The sequence below is a fragment of the Triturus cristatus genome, chromosome 3_2 (assembly GCF_964204655.1).
Source record: "Triturus cristatus chromosome 3_2, aTriCri1.1, whole genome shotgun sequence".
In the NCBI taxonomy this organism is placed as follows: domain Eukaryota; kingdom Metazoa; phylum Chordata; class Amphibia; order Caudata; family Salamandridae; genus Triturus; species Triturus cristatus.
This window is the reverse complement of record NC_140584.1, coordinates 498,440,440-498,459,357: the sequence shown is the minus strand read 5'-3', so window position 1 is coordinate 498,459,357 and position 18,918 is coordinate 498,440,440.

Below are 18,918 nucleotides of genomic sequence, written 5' to 3'. Positions count from 1 at the left end.
AAAGAGCGGCATATTGAGAACTGATCTGATACTTGATTTTGAACAAACTTAATACAATAAACACAATAATGAACAGTCATTCACACCACAATATGCAGGACGTATTAACACATTTAACATTTAACATTTAAATGAGCAACAATGATGATGACGATCTAAGAAAACTAATCACTAAACATAATACTCGGCATTAACTGAATTATTCTGAATTTATATACTTGATATACTAGATATACTGCTAAACAGTACAGATACACTGCTAAAACAGTGCAGACCGGATTTGTGTACCCAAACCCGTCTTGACCGGCACAGGCTATGTGCACGTCAGAACGCCTCCCCAGCAATGGTACTCACCGGGTAGCTCGGAACGGAAGGCCTCGGAACGGAACTGAACTGGACTGGACCGGACTCGACTCGACTCGAAAACTTCGGAAACTTCGGAACATCGGAAACCTCGGAACTTCGGAACTTCGGAACTTGGTGGGCCTCTGTATACCTTGGATCTTGCTCTCTCAGCTAGGCTCTGGTCGGGATACTTCGCACTTCTCACCGCCTCGTCTGGGTGTTGATCGCAGCCTCAGTCGCCCCCGCTTGACCGGAGGGAGATACAGGAAATCCTGCTGGTACGCGTTGTTGTCCGTCCAGCTGTGGCAGGAGACCGGGCCTGCAACGCACCGCCGGCGCGTGAGATGAGAAAGTGTCCCTGTTCGGGCGCCATTCATGTGGTAAATAATTTAATTACCGGGACTTAATTTGATACAGAAACATAATAAAAATAGCTCAGTAAAATAAGAGGCAAAATCCGTGGTATTAGAGGTTCGGAATGGGCTTTATTCCAATGGACGATTCGAATCGTGGACTTCAAGTTCCATCACCACGGAGGTTCAGGAAGTGAAGTACATACTTTATTGATAAGTAATCACTTTTATACAATAGGCATTACAGTGAAGCAAATGCAGGAGGCGTAACAATTGATAGTGAAGATAAAACATACATACGTAGCAAAAGTGGGCGTAACTGGGTGTAACTAAAGAACGTCATCAGGTGTGATGTCATAATAGGGTGGTTCCATGAAAGAATTTCGCAATGTCAGCAGAAATACTTGGCAGAAATGCGCGCGCAGCAGCATGACGTATGATTGACGTGCAACTAGGGGGTGAAGGGGACTTGACATTTAGCTCTACATGTGGCGACAGAAGTCTGGAGGGTCAAGTCAACCTAATCCCAAATCATATCTAACATCCTATGTTTAAAGAACTATGTTATCCAAAAGAGAGGTCTCTTAGAGTAGAATCTTATTCTATACTGACTATACTGACTGTTAGTGCGTGTACAAGTGTCTAAGTGTCTACACTAGATGCGAGGGCAGAAATCTTCCATAATAATAGGGCTATGAATTACTTGCATAAAGACAGAGAAGCCGGGCCCTTTGCTCGGTAGCTGGAAGAATGCTTACTTAAACTTCTAGACAGGAATGCATTGGGCAGGGAGCGGAGCAGATAATTTCGAAGGTGAAATACAGTTTTTTTGGCAGGCAACAGGGTGATGGCAGGCACCGTGAGCCGCGCAGGGAATGAGACAAAGTTCATGGTCACAGATGCAGGCTCAGACTGGAGCTTTCAGAGGCAGAAGGCAAGAAAAGCATGATGACAGAATCAGGGCCTACTTGCCTGGACTGTAAAATGGCATAAGTGAACCATATAAAGCCGGTGGCCTTTCATACTTAGGGATGGAATATCCGGCCCATTCATGGCGGATCTGAAAAAGGACATGTTGACGGTGGACGCACATGTGTTTGCGTCTTCATAACTGGAACTGGAGGGAACATACATGTACTTGTGATTCATACATGAAACCGTTGGGGTCCAAGATAGGGGACATAACTGATCAGAAAAATCCATATTTCCACAGGATTCCGCCGCAACTCTTCACATTTGATCAGATTTATGGCGGACGTATGGTACTGTGTGGTTAGCAGAATGCTCAGGAGATCACCTTTTGCTGAAGACATGTCACTTTGGACCTTGCGGCCATTTGCTAACATCTCTTCAGCAGGTGGCATGGGGGCGGATACGAAAACACAGGAAACCTATACTACAATAATAGATTTGTAACTCACAAGCAAGCCTAGCAGCAATTTCTGCAATATGCGAGACTGGCACATACATGATTGGAAACATATTCCCTGAGAGACCATATGGCATGCAACAATTGTTACAGTTGGCGGGGTGTAAACCTTCATACGCCCTTGTTGAAAGAAAAGGGAGGCAAGAGGGACAGTGCCAAGGCCCTTGGAATGCGGGTTGCCTGGATGAATTGATAATACCTTAAAGGAAGAAATCATGCAAGCAAGTTAAACAGGTCCCCCCCAATGCATGCGTCAAGCTGGTAGTTTTGTTTTCTTCATAGAATATATCTCACACCTTGTAAATTAATGATGATTTACCCTACTAGGTCCACAGCATGCAGAAGATGCGGATGGCTTCAGCTAACTTCCTGCATATGACGTGGGTTTCGGGGTGGAGGCAGTGGAGGCACTGTCAGAAGTCATAGCACTTACACTAGAAGTTACTGTGAAACACTGCTTACTTGGTATAATGAGGAAGCGGAAGTGCCATAAAATGCAAACAGCATGGTGACACTGAGTATGGTGCTAGAAAAGCGCCAGATCTCTATACATTGGGTGGCCTCACAGGCTCCACAGGTCATGGTGTGGAAAAAAGATTTGCTGGAATGGGCGGTCGCAGATGAGGAGCACGTGAAACTAACCCAAAAGGATAGGAAAGTCACGAAGATCTAGCTGTTCTTGGAGAGATGCTTGCGAAAATTACTCCCACCACCCCCCATAAACAGTCCTGCCAGAGTGTATAGAGATGGGATATTGTGAAATTGACCTGTAGAGATGGGTGGGTTAATTTTAAGAAGTTAAGTAGGTACAAATGCACCCAAGACATAGTTGGGAGAAAGAATTTTCCTTTGGTCTCTGAGGTCAGAAACAAAAGCTGGTATCGATCGATGTGGTGAGAAATGATTGTTAGAATAACAGATAATGAATTTATGAGGTGAGAATACATGCTGAAAATATAGAATATTTGACTAATGCACTTTATGAAATGCCTTATATGAAAAGGACCGTATGTACATGAAATGTTGTAGACATTATAAGATAGATGGTTTACCGTTGTGAGATAAAATGATGAAAGTGAAAAATTACATTAATTGGCATACTGGAAATGAGATGTAGATGTTCCAATGATTCATCCGAGAAAAAAGCACAAAAAAAGTTTAATGAATGAACTAGGTGCTAAAATGATGGAAGTGGTGATAGGTGGTAATTGACTATGTGGAATGTATATATAGACTTGCTGTACTATTTTAGACACACCTGATTGCTAGAAATGCAACTCAATATATCTTTTGTCCTGATGAAGGCATCAAAAATAAGATAGCGGAGACTATGAAATCATAGCCAATACATGGACAATGACTGGGAGATGAGGAGTCTTTGAAGAATTGCTACTTGGTGTACAGATGGTGGAAATTGAGACTACTGGACTCAGATTTGGACTCACATTTTTTATATGAAAAAAATAGCTCACGATGGATGAAAAAGTGATGTTTTTTATTTTATTTTAGGAGGGTTGTTGTGGAAATCAGATGTGTCAAAACTGTATATGAATTTGAATATTTGAAATAAAATACTCTTGTGATTTCAGATATAGTCCGCTACATTTAGTGTCAACATTCAAGTAACAACTCTATAGAGTGCTGTGAAGAATTTACCACATTTTTCGCTAAAAAAATATTGAACATTGAACTCTATTTGGCCAACCACCCCACGCATCTCACCCTGCACCTAAAGATGCCCCCTGCTTAAAGGGTTCACCCATAACGCTGCCATCACTGAATGGATGCCTCCCCCCTCTAACACAGCTCGCCAACCTCCTCTCCCTGCAACTGAAAAACAATGTAACCTGGACTAAATGTAATTATACCACTGAAGAAGTCCTCAAGTTACTTTCCAGCATGAAGCCGGCATCTCACATATCTGACCCCCTCCCTGCAGTAATGACCGGGCCATACCCACAGGGGGCCCACAGGGGCCAGGCCAGCCTATATTTTTGTCTGGCCTCCCTAAAATATTTGAGTCTTGTGATGTAAAACTAAAGAGGCACTGCAATATTCCTTGCACTTTCTGCAGGCAGGCCTGTACTTAATCAGGCCTGCCAGGGCATGCCATGTGCTGGTTATGAGCTCTAGTGTGGAGGAGCTGACAAGACAAACATTTCCAAGCTCTTTCAGCCTGGAAATAGAAAATGAAAGTGACGCTGAAGTTGAGGGCCATTTGTGCGCCTGTGCTCTGCTGCCTTTGCTTGACCCTAAGTCGTGCCTCTGATCGACCTGGAGCATGGGGTCTGCACTGCTGCTGTGTAGGGCAACAGGTTCCATTCCTGCTTTGACTCCGCAGTTTTACCACAAAGGGTGGTCATGCTTTGTGCTGCTTCAGATCAGCAGCGCCCCACTTGATGATTTGAGAGCTGTAGTCGCCTGCCTTCAATCTTCTTTCCTCCCATGACAGGGTGCCAGCATCACCAGGTGTGGAGAATGAGATTGGTAATGTCTCTTGAATTTCCTTCTTTAACTTTGATAAAAAAAATGTAATAGCAAGTTGTGTTGTATGGGATTACTTTACCATATGATGATATTATTTGTTTAACACAGTGTACTATTTAGCTCCTGGGAGAACTAAATAAGACATACGGTCCTTTGGCTTTAAATGTAAAATGTGAAATGCAAAAGCAATCCAGTGGCTAAGTTATTTGGCTAAGTTGCACAATATATTACCAGGAAAACTGGGGTTCAAATCCAAGCTTCCAGCCTTGACTAAAAGTGTGATCTTAGTCAAATTACAAATTAGTGACTGGCTTGGGCAATGTCACCATGCAGGACGGTGCTACTTCCAAAGTGCTAGGTTTGTGTGACTCAAACCCGGCTCAAAGTATTTAGTATGGGATTTAAAATCCAACACAAATCAGGATTTGCATTGGTTAGAATTCCAAAGTAATGCAAAGTTACTTTGTTTTGCATTACTTTGAGTCAAGGGGGCGTTCCATGGGTAATGCATGGGTGTTTCCATGGAACCACCTATGGGTTTTGATGTAAATTCCTGTGTACAAACAATAGTAGACAGGGATTTGCCCAAAATCTTACACTTCCTTGAAGAAGGCTTAACAATGAGAAATGTGTTAGTTTCTCCTCATTTTTCGAACTTTGCATATATGCTGTATTGTACAACACTCATCCAAAGTGGGTCAAGCCTTAAAGCCCTCTTTTTGTACTGTAATCAGATAAAGAACACACCCTTACATTATGGTGCAAGATTGTTTTTGTTGGCACATGGCTGCCATGGTGTGCCAGGGCTAGGGTGGAGAAAAATTGCACCATAGCTTACTAGATATGGTACTTTTCTCTCTTTCCCTTTGACACGGGCAGAGCTGCATCTTTGGTGCAGCGTTGCCTTGGGTAAAAAAATAGTCAATCTGGCGCTGAGGGTGCAAATGCATCATGTGCAGCTGCCTGGCAGGCTAGCTTGTACCGGCAGAAAGTGCATGTGCCTTACATCCTCCCTCATCACAAGCCCCAGAGTACTGCTGAGACTACGCAATTAGATGGTATTCACTTCTGATATCTCAACGTTTTCCTTTTCAAAAATAAAAAACGCCTTGCAACTGCTTAATGTACTATGGGATTAGTGTTTTTATTAAACACAGTATGCTAGTTAGCTCTTGGTAGAATTAAGCAAAAGCTATGTCCTTTGATGTTAAACTCGAAAAGAAGATACCAATCCAGCAACTAAATTGAAGCTAAACCTCGAGTCCAAATCTCTGCTTATTGCTTTGACTAAGTTGTAAGAACTTATGCAAACCACTTTACTTTACTGTTTCTCATTTTTCTTGATCGTCACATTCAAGACCGCCTTGAAGTAATTCCGTTTGGGTGTGACTTACACAAAATTCTCTTGTGCATGGTATAATCACTATAATGTTGCTCATCTATAATAACAATAGAGGCCAGGTATAGGAGAGCAAATACCAACTGATTTGTTTCTCAGCTTCCTCATGGCCTTATCGGACAGTAGTGAGGGGTGGTAGGGGGAGGAAGGGCTACATGATTTCTAAGTTCATATTTAGAAACTTTCACTTTTGATAAATACCACTAAATGCAGTGATTTCATCTAGTTTCTGAATTAAAATGCTTCTAAAGTTTAAAGAAAAACAAATGTTTAACATTTTTAAGTCTTCATTATATTTTTGCATGTTTGTTGTGTAATTTATGTCCCAAATATTGTGATAGCTCAGATAATGCTGTAGCATTAAGGGAAAAAACAGGCCCTTGGTTTGGCCCTGGCTCAGCTGTCCCTATTAATCTGCAGTCTTGTTTACACTTACCTGCATTCTTGACTCCACCCAGCCTTACATTCACACTAAATGCAAGATGAGAGTACAATATTACGTTTAGTACCATTACTATAGGATGCACAGAAATGCCTATGGTTAGTTTATGGCATTCTTTTGAAACTGAGGAATTGTATTGGTTACTTATATAGATAGCACTTTCCATAGTCCTCATGAGGCCTAAAGCGCTTTCTAATATAGTCCAGTTAATTATATATATAGGACCTTGTTTCCGTAGCAAGGACATCAGCTGCTCTGTTTTGCATCAAGTGGTTAGGCACCCTAATAGTGCATGGTTGAAAGAGGGTTGTTTGTGGTTTGATAGATAGGGAACACATTGCGTCGGTGTGTACATTTTTATGATGTGGTGGGTGCACAGTGCACTGAGTGTCGCTGTCCATGAGCATGAGTGTTGCAGATATGGGCATCAGTGGGGTGGTATGTGGAGTCTAATAGCACCTAGCAGATTTTCCCTTCATCAGTTTCTAGGTCTGTCTGTCTATTTGCATGTGTTTATCCTGTTTATGGCTTGTTACTATGTGTTTAGTCATAGTCTGATTTAATATTTTCTTTTTAATATGGCAAGGCTCTGAGAGCACAATGATATCTTTATGACAATGTTGTCCTTGGCATTACTTGGCATTAGATTGTGAGCAATAGGTAAAGAACCTCCGTCACATGAGAGGTGAAGTGAGGGTGTGGTGCTGAAGCTAGGTTGAAATGAATGGGTACCATGACTTGCAGCATTCAACAATGAGGGCATACATCTGCTTTATGCTCATATCGCTGTAGAACATGGATGGTGCAATGTTGTGATGCAAAAGTTAACATTCATCACCAAGAGCCAATATAACGGGAGACACTCTATACAAGATGATTCTAATCATTCGTGTTATATTTCAGCAGACCACATCTAAATGGCTCCAGTAAAATGTTACTCTGTCTTGAATCCCAAACAGGGCAAACTCAGCCCTTCATCCTTCTGAGAATAATAATTTGAGTATCATTAAACTGGGAAATACTAAAGGCATATATTTACAGCATTTTGAATTAGCAATTGCAGTATTGGATAGTTTAAACAAGCACCTGCAAAGCCAACATGTTTGACAGTATGCGGTGCTTGCACACACAAAACATCCACAGATTCATTGACATAGATAATACATGCATGCAAATATACAAGCATAGAAAACCCCTACATAGCCATAGATCAGCAGATAAATATGCACACAGACCTACAGGCACCCATAAACATAAACCACCTAACAAAAAATCACCCATGCACAGAGATCACATGATGTGTTATGGTAATTGCTTATCTAGCACTTTAAGCTGTGCAAGGAATGTTTACAAGGGTTCAGTGACTTAATATCGAGAGACAAAATATCGACTACACAAAATATCGACGCCAAAATATTTAAGGACAGAATATCGACTCCCTATCTACAAACAGGTAAGTCCTAAAATATTGATTCCAAAATATAGAATGTTAAAATATAGTTAGCTAAAATATCGAATTTTTTAAATGTGTTAAAAATAATATAAAAGTAATTAAATATTAAAAACAATTAAATAAAACATACATAATATAATATAAAAAAGCTTAAAATGTAAACATAATAAAAGTAATGTAAAAAATGTAGAGATTTTGTTGGATAGTGAGAGCGTACAAATTACTATTCCCACTCCAGTGAGTGCAACAGTAGGGAAAGTATTGGATAGCGTAGAGGTAAGAATTACTATTCCCACTCCAGTGAGTGCAACAGTAGGGAAAGCGTTGGATAGCATAGGGGTAAAAATTACTATTCCCACTCCAGAGAGTGCAAAAGTACAGAAAGCATTGGATAGCAGGAAGAGAATAATTACTATTCCCACTCCAATGAGTGCAACTGTAGGGAAAGCGTTGGATAGCGTAGGGGTAAAAATTACTATTCCCACTCCAGTGAGTGCAACAGTAGGGAAAACGTTGGATAGTGTAGGGGTAAAAATTACTATTCCCACTCCACAGAGTGCAACAGTAGGGAAAGCTTTGGATAGCGGGAATTGAAAATTTACAATTCCCACTCCAGTGAGTGCAACAGTAGGGAAAGCATTGGATAGCGTAGGGGTACAAATTACTATTCCCACTCCAAAGATTGTAACAGTAGGGAAAGCGTTGGATAGCAGGAGGGTAAAAATTACTATTCCCACTCAAGTGAGTACAACAGTAGGGAAAGAGTTGGATAGCGGAGTGTAAAAAATACTATTCCCACTCCTGAGTGTGCAAAAGTAGGGAAAGTAATCATTTAAATTTAAAATAAGATTACATTATTTATCAATACCAATAACAAGTTAATTAAAAATAATTACCAATTAATAACAAATAATTACCATTGAAAAATATTAATTAGCAATTAATACAAATTATTTACCAATTAAGACAAATTAATTACCAAGTACTAATTAATTATCAATACACAGAAATACAAAAAAATATATTTACTTTATTACAATTAATTTACTTCCAACCCAATTCCCCTATAAACCCACAACCCACTCCCAATATTAAAACATTATTATCAATTAATCAATTAATAAAAACACTTTTGCAATTAATAAAAATTAATTAGCAATTCATACAAATTATTTACCCATTAATACAAATTAATTACTAATTAATAATTAATTATCAACTAAATATCAATACACATAAATACAAAAAAATTTATTTACTTTATTACAATTAAATTACTTCCCACCCATTTCACCTACAAACCCACATCCCACCCCTAATAATAAAAAATACAATTAACATAATTATCAATTAATCAATTAATATCAATTAATTACCTTTTAATAAAAAATAATTACCAATTAATAATTAATTTTCAATCAATTAATTATCAAAACATATAGATATAATTAATATTTAATTAACCATAATTAAATTACTTCCCACCCTTTTCCCCTATAAACCCACAACCCGCTACGGAATTAAATTACGCAAAAATTAAATTACATAACATTCATTAGTTTAAATAAATTAAACATACATTACAAAAATAATACATAATTTTAACACATATACTACCATACATAACACTAAAAGAAATTCGATATTATGGATGTCTGTATTTTTAAATTCGATATTATGGTAATCTATATTTTAAAATTCGATATTATGGAATTCTATATTTTTTAATTGTATATTATGGAATTCGATATTTCGTACCCCAATTTCGATATTCTGACCTATCTGTATTTTGAGAGTTGGATATTCTGTCCACTCTATATTTTAACTTCGATATTCTGGGCAGTCGATATTTTGGAATCAATATTTAGGGTGTTCACCGTTTACAAGTGCTAGATGTGACAGGAGGGTGGAATGAAGGGAAGAAGAGTTAGGGGACGAGGAAAGGCCTAATGAAAGGCATGATCTTTGCCAGCATGGAAGTCAGCAGTGATTGATAAACAGCATTTTGTGTGTGCTTATCCTAGAGGAAGGACGAAAGAAAGGAAAACAGGCTACAGAGGAGGAAAGAAGAGAAAGAGGGAGTTGGAGATATAAATCAGGACCAAACCGATGTTTAGGACTAGTATATTGCTAGAAAGATGCCATGACAGGCTAAATACCCATATCTATTTACCAAAACAATAAAGCTAAGATGTAGCTAATAAACATTCAGGCACACGTACACTGTCCCACAAAACATAGATAAAGTCAATCAGTACACAAGTAGGTATTGAAAGAGTGTCAAGGGAATGAATAGACAGAAAAAAGATGGACAGCTGTCTGGATTAAGGTCCACTTAATCCCTAGACTCTTTGCAGACAAAGTCATATTTTGAGTTAAAGGACAGATTCATGTAAATGCCTGTATAATCACAGGCCTCTCTTTAGAGCAATCTCTTCCAATGTCTGACTGGCTGACAAAATATGTCAATAGCCATGCCCATTCAATATCCCCTCTTTGAAATGATCACGTGTTATACATTTGTATGTATGTGTGGGTACCTATACAGTGCAAACAGCTGGGAAACAACAGAGCTCTGAACAGAACGGCAAGAACCAAGATACATTGTTTAAAAGGTTGACAGTGAGGGAAAGAGAAGGTGGGTGGCTAGCAGTGAGTGGATATAGATCTATGAACAGAGGAGTCTTCACTTCATTCCTTAATTTCAAGGAAGAGAAATTAATGGACGTTCTAAGAACAGATAGGCTGTTAGGATGCTAGTGGGTAGTCTGTTGCAGATGAGTGCGTAGATTGGTAACGTTTGCCTTCTGTTCTTTTCTGGCCACTTTTTCCTGAATTTTCTTTTTTCAAGTTTGGAAATGTCTTTCCCTTTGGTGTGTTGCTGTCCCTCAAGATGGCTAGCTTCTCATATAGGTACACTAGGGGGTTTGTTTATGGTGGACTTATAGATAATATACACCCGGCCTTGAATATGATTCCGCTTTCTAGGGAAGGGGTCACCGACTGGATTACAGACGCGCTGCTGTCCCCCCAAGTCCTTTCAGGAATGCATGAATACCCAAGTGCAGAGAGTGCTGGGAGCCCTTTACACATTGATTCAGGAGGGTGAGCTGGTACAACACAGTCCCATTTCACACTTCACCCCTTCGCTATGGTCTTACTTAAATAGTACTGGAATTCAGTGACTACATTTTTATAATAACATATGACACACAATGTTTGCCAGACCTTCCATATCCACTAATCACTGAGGGCTCGATTCTCTAAGTTTCAGAACTATACAGCTAGGTTCTAACCTAGATTTTATTGAAGAGGTTCATATTTGTGGTATTCATAAAGGTGTCTGAGAATAGTGCATCTTCACCTACATATTTGTACATAGTGTACAATAGGGAATCAGAGAAAAGGTGATTTGCATCATTTGGGTTTTGAGTTTTTACCTTTACAAGGACAACATTTCCCCTTGTTGAAAAATGTATTTCCTTACACCCCTAACATTTTAATTACCACCCTGGAAACAGATTCATACTGCAGTTGACAGGATTAACTTTTCATGCATTTATAGGTTGTAAATGGCTTGTACAAATGTTTGTGGGTGCACAAAATCGTTCCATAGTATTGCCACACCAGAATGCCTGCTGGACACCTGTCGGTTGATATTTTATTACTTTACAAGTGCAGATTCCTCTTCTTTGAATAGAAAAAGTGCATTTGATTTTACAGAGCAATAAAGTGGAGGTCACAATACATAATTTTTAAAGTTAGTGAAAACGTTTCTTATGTGCATTAGGATATAAGACCAGTAGTATATGTATAATTGTTTTCCAAAGGCTAGTGCCATGATGTTGTGAGCTGGCCGATAACTATAAGTGATTGGTTAATGTGGAGTTGCGCAGGTTAGTGTTGACCCAGCAGAAAAATTGCACTGATGTGAAATATTTACAGATATGATGTTTATTAATTTCATAATCTAACAATGTACAGGAATGTATTGAGTATTTTAACTCTCGATGTTATTGCAGAATGTTACTAAAACATTGTAAGGGGATAGTTCTCACTACAGTTGGATGTCAGAATATTGATAAGAAAATATTCACTGACGTAAATATAATGGTCTAAATATTTTGTACAAAATGATGCACTATTGCCTGTAGATTTTCTATAATTAGGTCTAGAGTTAGCCCTCTACCATCCATTGCTCTGTTGTTGTTTCATTCACCATTTATTTCCGTTTACTATAGAATAGAGCATGGGGAAAGAATAGACTACCATCTATATGCTGATGACACACAACTCTACATGAAAATCGCGTCAGCAAAGACACCCAGCACCTAAATAAAGCTCTCCTCACAGTTCAAGCCTGGCTGACCAACCACCACCTAAAACTCAACCCCAGCAAAACTGAACTCCTTCTCATTCATCCCGAATAAAAATCCTTTCCCGTAGACAGCTGGCTCGGCAACCTCACAACTCTGATCTGCTAACAGTCCATTTCCAACTCTTAAACTCCTGGGGATCACTCTTTACTGCCACCTAAGTATGAAAGACCATATAAACGACAAAAAGTGCATATTATGCCCTGAAAAACCTCAAAACTATCAATCCCTTCTTCCCCATTGAAGACCTAAAGATGGTGGTGCAAACCTTAGTCCTAACTAAGCTAGACTATGGTAATGCAATGGTTACGGACGACCCAAAATCTTACCTAGCCCCTTTGAAAACCACACTCCACACTACTGCTAGACTTATTTTGGAGGAAAGGCTCTTTGATCACGTCACTCCCACCCTCAGATAACTTAACTGGCTACCAATCGAGGCTAGGCCCATATTAAAAACTGCCTGCATAACTCACAAAGCACGAAGCTCAAGCAGTCTACTCTTGATTCCTCCAATTTAAGAGGGAGAAATATCACAAACGCTCCTTCTCTGGGTATGCTCCTTAAATCTGGAACTCTCTGCCCCAGGACCTGCTGGAAAATAAATTCTTCCCTCACTTCAAGAAGAAACTGAATTGTCTTCTCCTCATCAAACACCTAAACCCTCCTCCTTACAGCGCCTGACTAGCCTGACTAACCTGTGGGCACGCTCCCTGCACCTTCTAAATAAATCTATGCGCCACTACCCCGTAGAAAACTGTGCCTCAAATTCCCCCCATCCCCAAGAGGCTTTTCCCCAACTACTTCAGAACTGCATCGTCCAACTGTACTACTGTTCCTCTTGTTCTGGCGTTTTTAGGTCGAGCTTTGGCAGCGCATGCGCTGTTCTGCCAGGCATGATGTATTGAGGTAGGAACTTGAAGCCCCGCCCACTTGCCACCCACATTTCTCATTGACTTGTGTCATTGTCCACTGTAAACTGTGGCTGTTCATTGGTCAAAAGGCATAGTAGTCCCTCCTTAGTACCGCCTTGTCTCATTTTGTTACCTCCCATGGTGACACCCACTGTTACGTGTGTTGTTACTCGGTAGGTTTTAATTACAGCCTCCAAGCACTATTCTCTCAAATAGCATTGTCCTGCCTGCTGCTGCAGGCAGGACACGCTCTCTCCTAATGCTTTTTTTAAATTTTTATAGCACGCATTTGCAATGCAATAGATCTCACATTTGTGAGAGTTTAAGCTATTGGCATTGTAAATGACAATGCATTTTATTTATCATGCAGACCTATTGCATTGCAAAAGCTTGTTTACTGTTACTATGTACCTTTTTAGGTTTACCCCTCAGGTAATCTTGTAAAATTTCCGCTGTACTCTGTAAACCTCAAAATTGTTTCGAGAACGTTCTATAATTGTCTTTGAATGCCACGTCACATGCTGTCGCCATGTATTTGTATTTACTCCCACTGTATCTTATGGAGTTATAACCTATGCAATTTTCCTCATTTACCTCATCACTTTCTGTCACTGTTTATCTGTATTTTGTCTAAATGTATCTCAAGCACATGCTGCATGTGCTAACACTGTGAAGCGCTCTGATGCCCTAGGGTCAAGATCACGCTATATAAAACTCAACAAATTAAATAAATAAATACGTTTCCATACCATTTCTGTTTCATGCTGTTTTGTATAGGAAAACTTAATAAGGCCATCCCTGCTTGTTCAAAGTGATCTTGGAAAGCTATATATTTCTGAAAAGTAGCCAACATTTTGGTTATAGCAAAGGGTCATTTGTGTATATCATTTACGTTTTTTCCCCAAAAACTAATAATTGAAATAAAAACAATATTGAAATTGAGTGAAACAAATAGTGGTTGGTGATAACATTCTCATCTGTCATTTTGTGTCTCTATGGACGATTTACAAAATCAATATACTGTTATGTTTGATGAACCTTCAGGTTGTGCTAATATCAAAGGTTTATGGGTCCTCTTAAAACACGTGATAACCTAAGCCAACAACTGAGCTGCACCTTACAATGATTTTTATTGTGTACCGACCATAAAACAATTTAGCAGGTAAGACATAATGAATGAAAAATAACTAAGATCGAAATCTATGTATTTCTAAATAGTGCACAAGATACTGAGTTTAGAAATAGTGGTTATTTATATAACTCTGAATTTGGGGTTATCCATACTTTCTTGTGAGTGTTTTGCTAAATCTTTGTTGTATGCTGGATCATATTTGGAAGCCAAAACTGCGGGAAAAAACTGTTGGTAATAACAACTGTTCCACCATCCTGTGTTCCTAAAAAGCAGTACACCACTTGTGTGACTGAGTCTAGTGCCTGCAACACCAAACACCACAAAACTTGACCTGGAAATATCACACCTCATTTAGCAAAATCAATGATTTTGTACAATGTGGCTAGCTATAGAATTTGAGCCCACCACACAGAAAAACCTACCACACCCAGACATTCCTGACAACTAGACATCCAGGTGAGTCCAGGGTGGATCCTATGAGGTTTTTCTCCCCAAACATCTGTGAAAACCTCAAAACTTTGCTTAAACAACGCATTTTCCTCACATTTCTGTGAAAAAGATCAGGAAGCTGTAAGGATCCACACATATCCCACCACATCCCCTTATCCCTATAAAAATAGTGCCGCACTTGCTTGATTGAACCTCACATGCGCAACAATAAACACTCCAAAACACAACATACAGACATCTAAAATCTGAGAGAAAAATGACCCGGTTTTGGGATGTGGGAAAATGGGAATTTTGGGCCCTGGCTCTCCCATCAGAGAGGGAATCCTACCAAGCCCAGATATTTCCGAAAAATTGACACCTAGGCACCTTTGGAATGGTGTGACATGCACATTTTTGTTATCCAGAACATTTCTGTGAGGAAATGTTTGGGAGGCTGTGGTATGGTATTTCTATAGCTCAAACTTAACCGAAACGCAGCAGAGTGCTGGACATGATCAAAGGTAAGTTTAAAGTCTAGGAGCAATAGTTGAGGAAGCTGAATTGTGGATGGTTAGTACATTGTGATGTGGTGTTCTTTAAAGAGATGAGTCTTCATATCTTTCCTACATTGGAGCAGCACCAGGGTGGTCCTGAATGATACAGGATGTTGTTCTGTTTTATAGGTGCTTAGATAAAAAAAGCCTGTTTTGTTTTTTTATCAAACTTTTTAGTTTGCAGTATGATGGTGTCCTGACTATGGGTGTGTTGAGAACGACCAGAGATGTTGAGTTTGTGTGCAAAATAAAAGGGGGTGCTTTGTAAATGATGCAGCTATTTGTGAAGATGGTGCTTAGTGGCTTGGGGAGCCAAAGGAGTTCCATCAGAGTAGAGGTGATATGATCACATTTCTTCAGGCCCTAGATGAGATGAACTGTAGTGTGTAGGTTGCGCCAGTGTGTATTCTGGAAGGCCATAGAATAACAGTTCACCACCATCTAGATGCAAGAGCAAAAGGGCTTGAACAGCAGTTAAAGAGGTTGCTTTCTGGAAGAACCAGTTTGAATTTCTTTAGAAGAGAGACCTAGTATCAAGACGTTGTTGTGTTTTTTGAGGGAGAGGTGGTGTCCAGGATGATTCCAAGAGATCTGGTGTGCGGTGAGAGGTGGGGTTCATATCATTGAACCAGGTTTGTACTTTATCTTGTTTGTTATTCTTTGCACATAATAGGTATTATGTTATGGTTGTGTTAAGATTCAGGTAGCCCCTGGACATCTAGGTGTGGATGATGTGCAAGCAGTGTTTAAGGCATTGGCTTCCTGAAGCTCAGGAGACTTCCAATTATAGTTGTGTGTCATTGGCATATTGATGAATGTTTATGTTGCAGATGACCGAAGAGAGTATGGAACCGTAGGGGACTCCACATTTGATAAGGATATTTTGTAACCTGGTGGTGCCCAAGTGAACAAACTGTAGGAGGAGAATAATTGAAAGACACTGCTGGTGAATCCCGTTCATGGCTCGAGGGTGCCTATGAGGATGGGATGGTCAAGGGATGGTCAACTGTGTCAAAGGCAGCTGAGAGGCTTAGCAAAATCAGAAGACCGGGATCATTTTCAACTGTGGTCAAGAGGGCACCATCGACATAATGTAAGGTGGTGATCTCCATGCTGCAGCATGATCTGAAGCCAGACTGGTAGTCGCGCAGGAGAAGGTTAGCATTGATGTGATATTGGAGTTCAACATATCCTGCCTTTTCAATGATCTTGCCGATAAATGGTAGGTGCGTGATGAGCCGGTAGTTGATGGGGTGATTTGGGTCTGCTATGCGTTTCTTTAGGAGTGGGAGGATCTGGCCAGCCTTGAGAGCTAAGGGGGGGAGACCTTCAGTGCAGGTGGCCTTGACAATGGTCAGTAGGGATAACAGAGCATCCCCAGAGACAGCTTTGATGTAGGGCGATGATAAGACATAATATTCATAAGACGTGGCCATGAGGGACTTGAGTATATCAGCCAGGTCTGGGAGAGATAGAGCTTTGAAGACTGGCCATTGTGGGATGCTCCTGGAAGGGGTGGGTGTGAGAAATGAAGCAGGATTGGTATCATTGATGTGCCATCAGATATTTTGTATTTTTTTTACTGAAGAGGAGTTTGAGATCATTGCACTTTTCTGTGGTGTGAGGAATAGGTGGATCTGGCAGAGGGTTGATGCAGTGCTTGATTGTCTTGAGCAGTCTTCTGCTTCTGTTGATAGTTTCATTGATGGTGTAATACTTTGCCTTGGCTGATGTTATGAGCTGTCTGTGTGTTGTGAAGATGCCCTTCAGTATCAAAGGGTTCTCGTCTTCTGTCTTTCTTCCATTTTGTTTCCTGTCTGCGAGTGGATCCTTTATTGTCAGCAAGATCTTTACAACATGCACCTTCACATTTTAATTGGAGTGTGGGCATTCACATGGCTTTTGAATAAAATGTTGAAGTTTTTTAGAAGGGTGTCAGATAAAGAGTTGATGGGGTGAGCTGTGAGTTCCAACATTAGGTTGCCTAGTGAGAACTCTTTGAAGGACCTGAAGGTTTGGTCTTCTTTTTTGTGTTGACATTTGTTTGTTGGTATTACACTGATCAGGGAGATGGGGATGGCCAAGTGGTCAACCTAATCCTAGGGTATGGGTGGTTTACATTGGATTGATGGTGATGTTGAGAAGATAAGATTGTGGATGTGGACTCTGGATGTTGTACCACACTTTATTTTTAGTTTGCATTGTCTGGGAGGGTGAAAACACCCAAAAGGGTGGTGTGGGCTTGTTGGATTGACGGCTTCTGAAAATGTATTGATGAAGCCCTTGTGCTCAGCCTGGGAGCCTGTAGATCAGATGGCTTGTGGCAGTCTGAGTTGCAGAGAGAGGGCAATGGCATGTCAGCAACTCCATGGAGTTGTGTGTTACTTGCTTGCCTAGTGTGCAGGACCAGGAGGATTATTGGATGACAGTGAGGCCTCCTGTCTTCTGTGCACGCTCCACACGATGGATGCTGTAGCCTGTCAGAAGAAGGATGTCTAGTATGTGCAAAGACATGGGGTTGAACCATGGTTCTGTGATGAAGAGGGCAATAAGCTTTTAATAGGTGATGAGGTCTGCAATGTCTATTGCGTGGGGTACTGCACAATGAGCATTAGGAGCATGAGTTGGAATGTGTGTTCTGTAGTTTGAGGGTGTGTGGTAGTGGGATCTGTATGAGGTTGGTGTACATATTGTGCAAAGGCTATGTGATTGTCTGGGTTGTCTATAGCTGGGTTTTATCATGGTGAGTGGTAGTATCGGGTGCTGAGTGAGGTACATGATTATATTCTAACTTTGTTGTTTCAATTGAATAGGGGCTTTGAACCAAGGCCCGTCCAGACACACACAAGCAATTCCCTTTGCTGGGGGACATCAGGGTGATGGGATGCCCCAAGGAGTTAATTGAAGTAGGGAAAGGACAGGACGTAATGTCACTTCCTTTGTAGTTGGATGATGCAGTATCCAGTGAAGTCACTTCCTGTGTAGATGGATTATGGGAAATGCAGTTATATGATCTCCTAGTAAGCAGCGACAGCCCCCCCTCGACCTGAAATTACCTTGTTTGGATCTTCCACCTGAATCTGCACCATATGTGGTGATCCTTGCTGGTGTTCCCACCTTGAATCAAGGATCAAGGGAGTCATTTCTTGATTTAAAAAACAAATGCATGCACTGGTTAAATCGTCATAAACCCCTCCCGAATCCGTGCTCAAGTGAGATCTTATTCGCCAGGAGAATTAATTGGGTCGGACATAGAGCCAAAGATGTTCAAGGAGATTGTGTAGTTATCAACTTTAGGAACACAAACACGGTCAGGTATATTTGCACATTCCAGCCAGGCTATAATTCCAGCACCCATTCAGTAATTAGAGTTCTCCCCCTTACCTATTTTTACCCAGGACTGCATCACCCTAGTACTAATAATTTAAATAGGGGAAGGGTGGACATCGTGCGAACTGACAGGGTTGGACTACTCCCTCTTGATTCCAACACAATCCAAGGCCTAGACCGAGCCTGTCCGCCCTCGCTTGAAGCTTTCTATCACCCCAATAGATATAGCACCCTTGAGCAAGTGGATTGACGTTTGAACTCTAGTATTTCGAAAC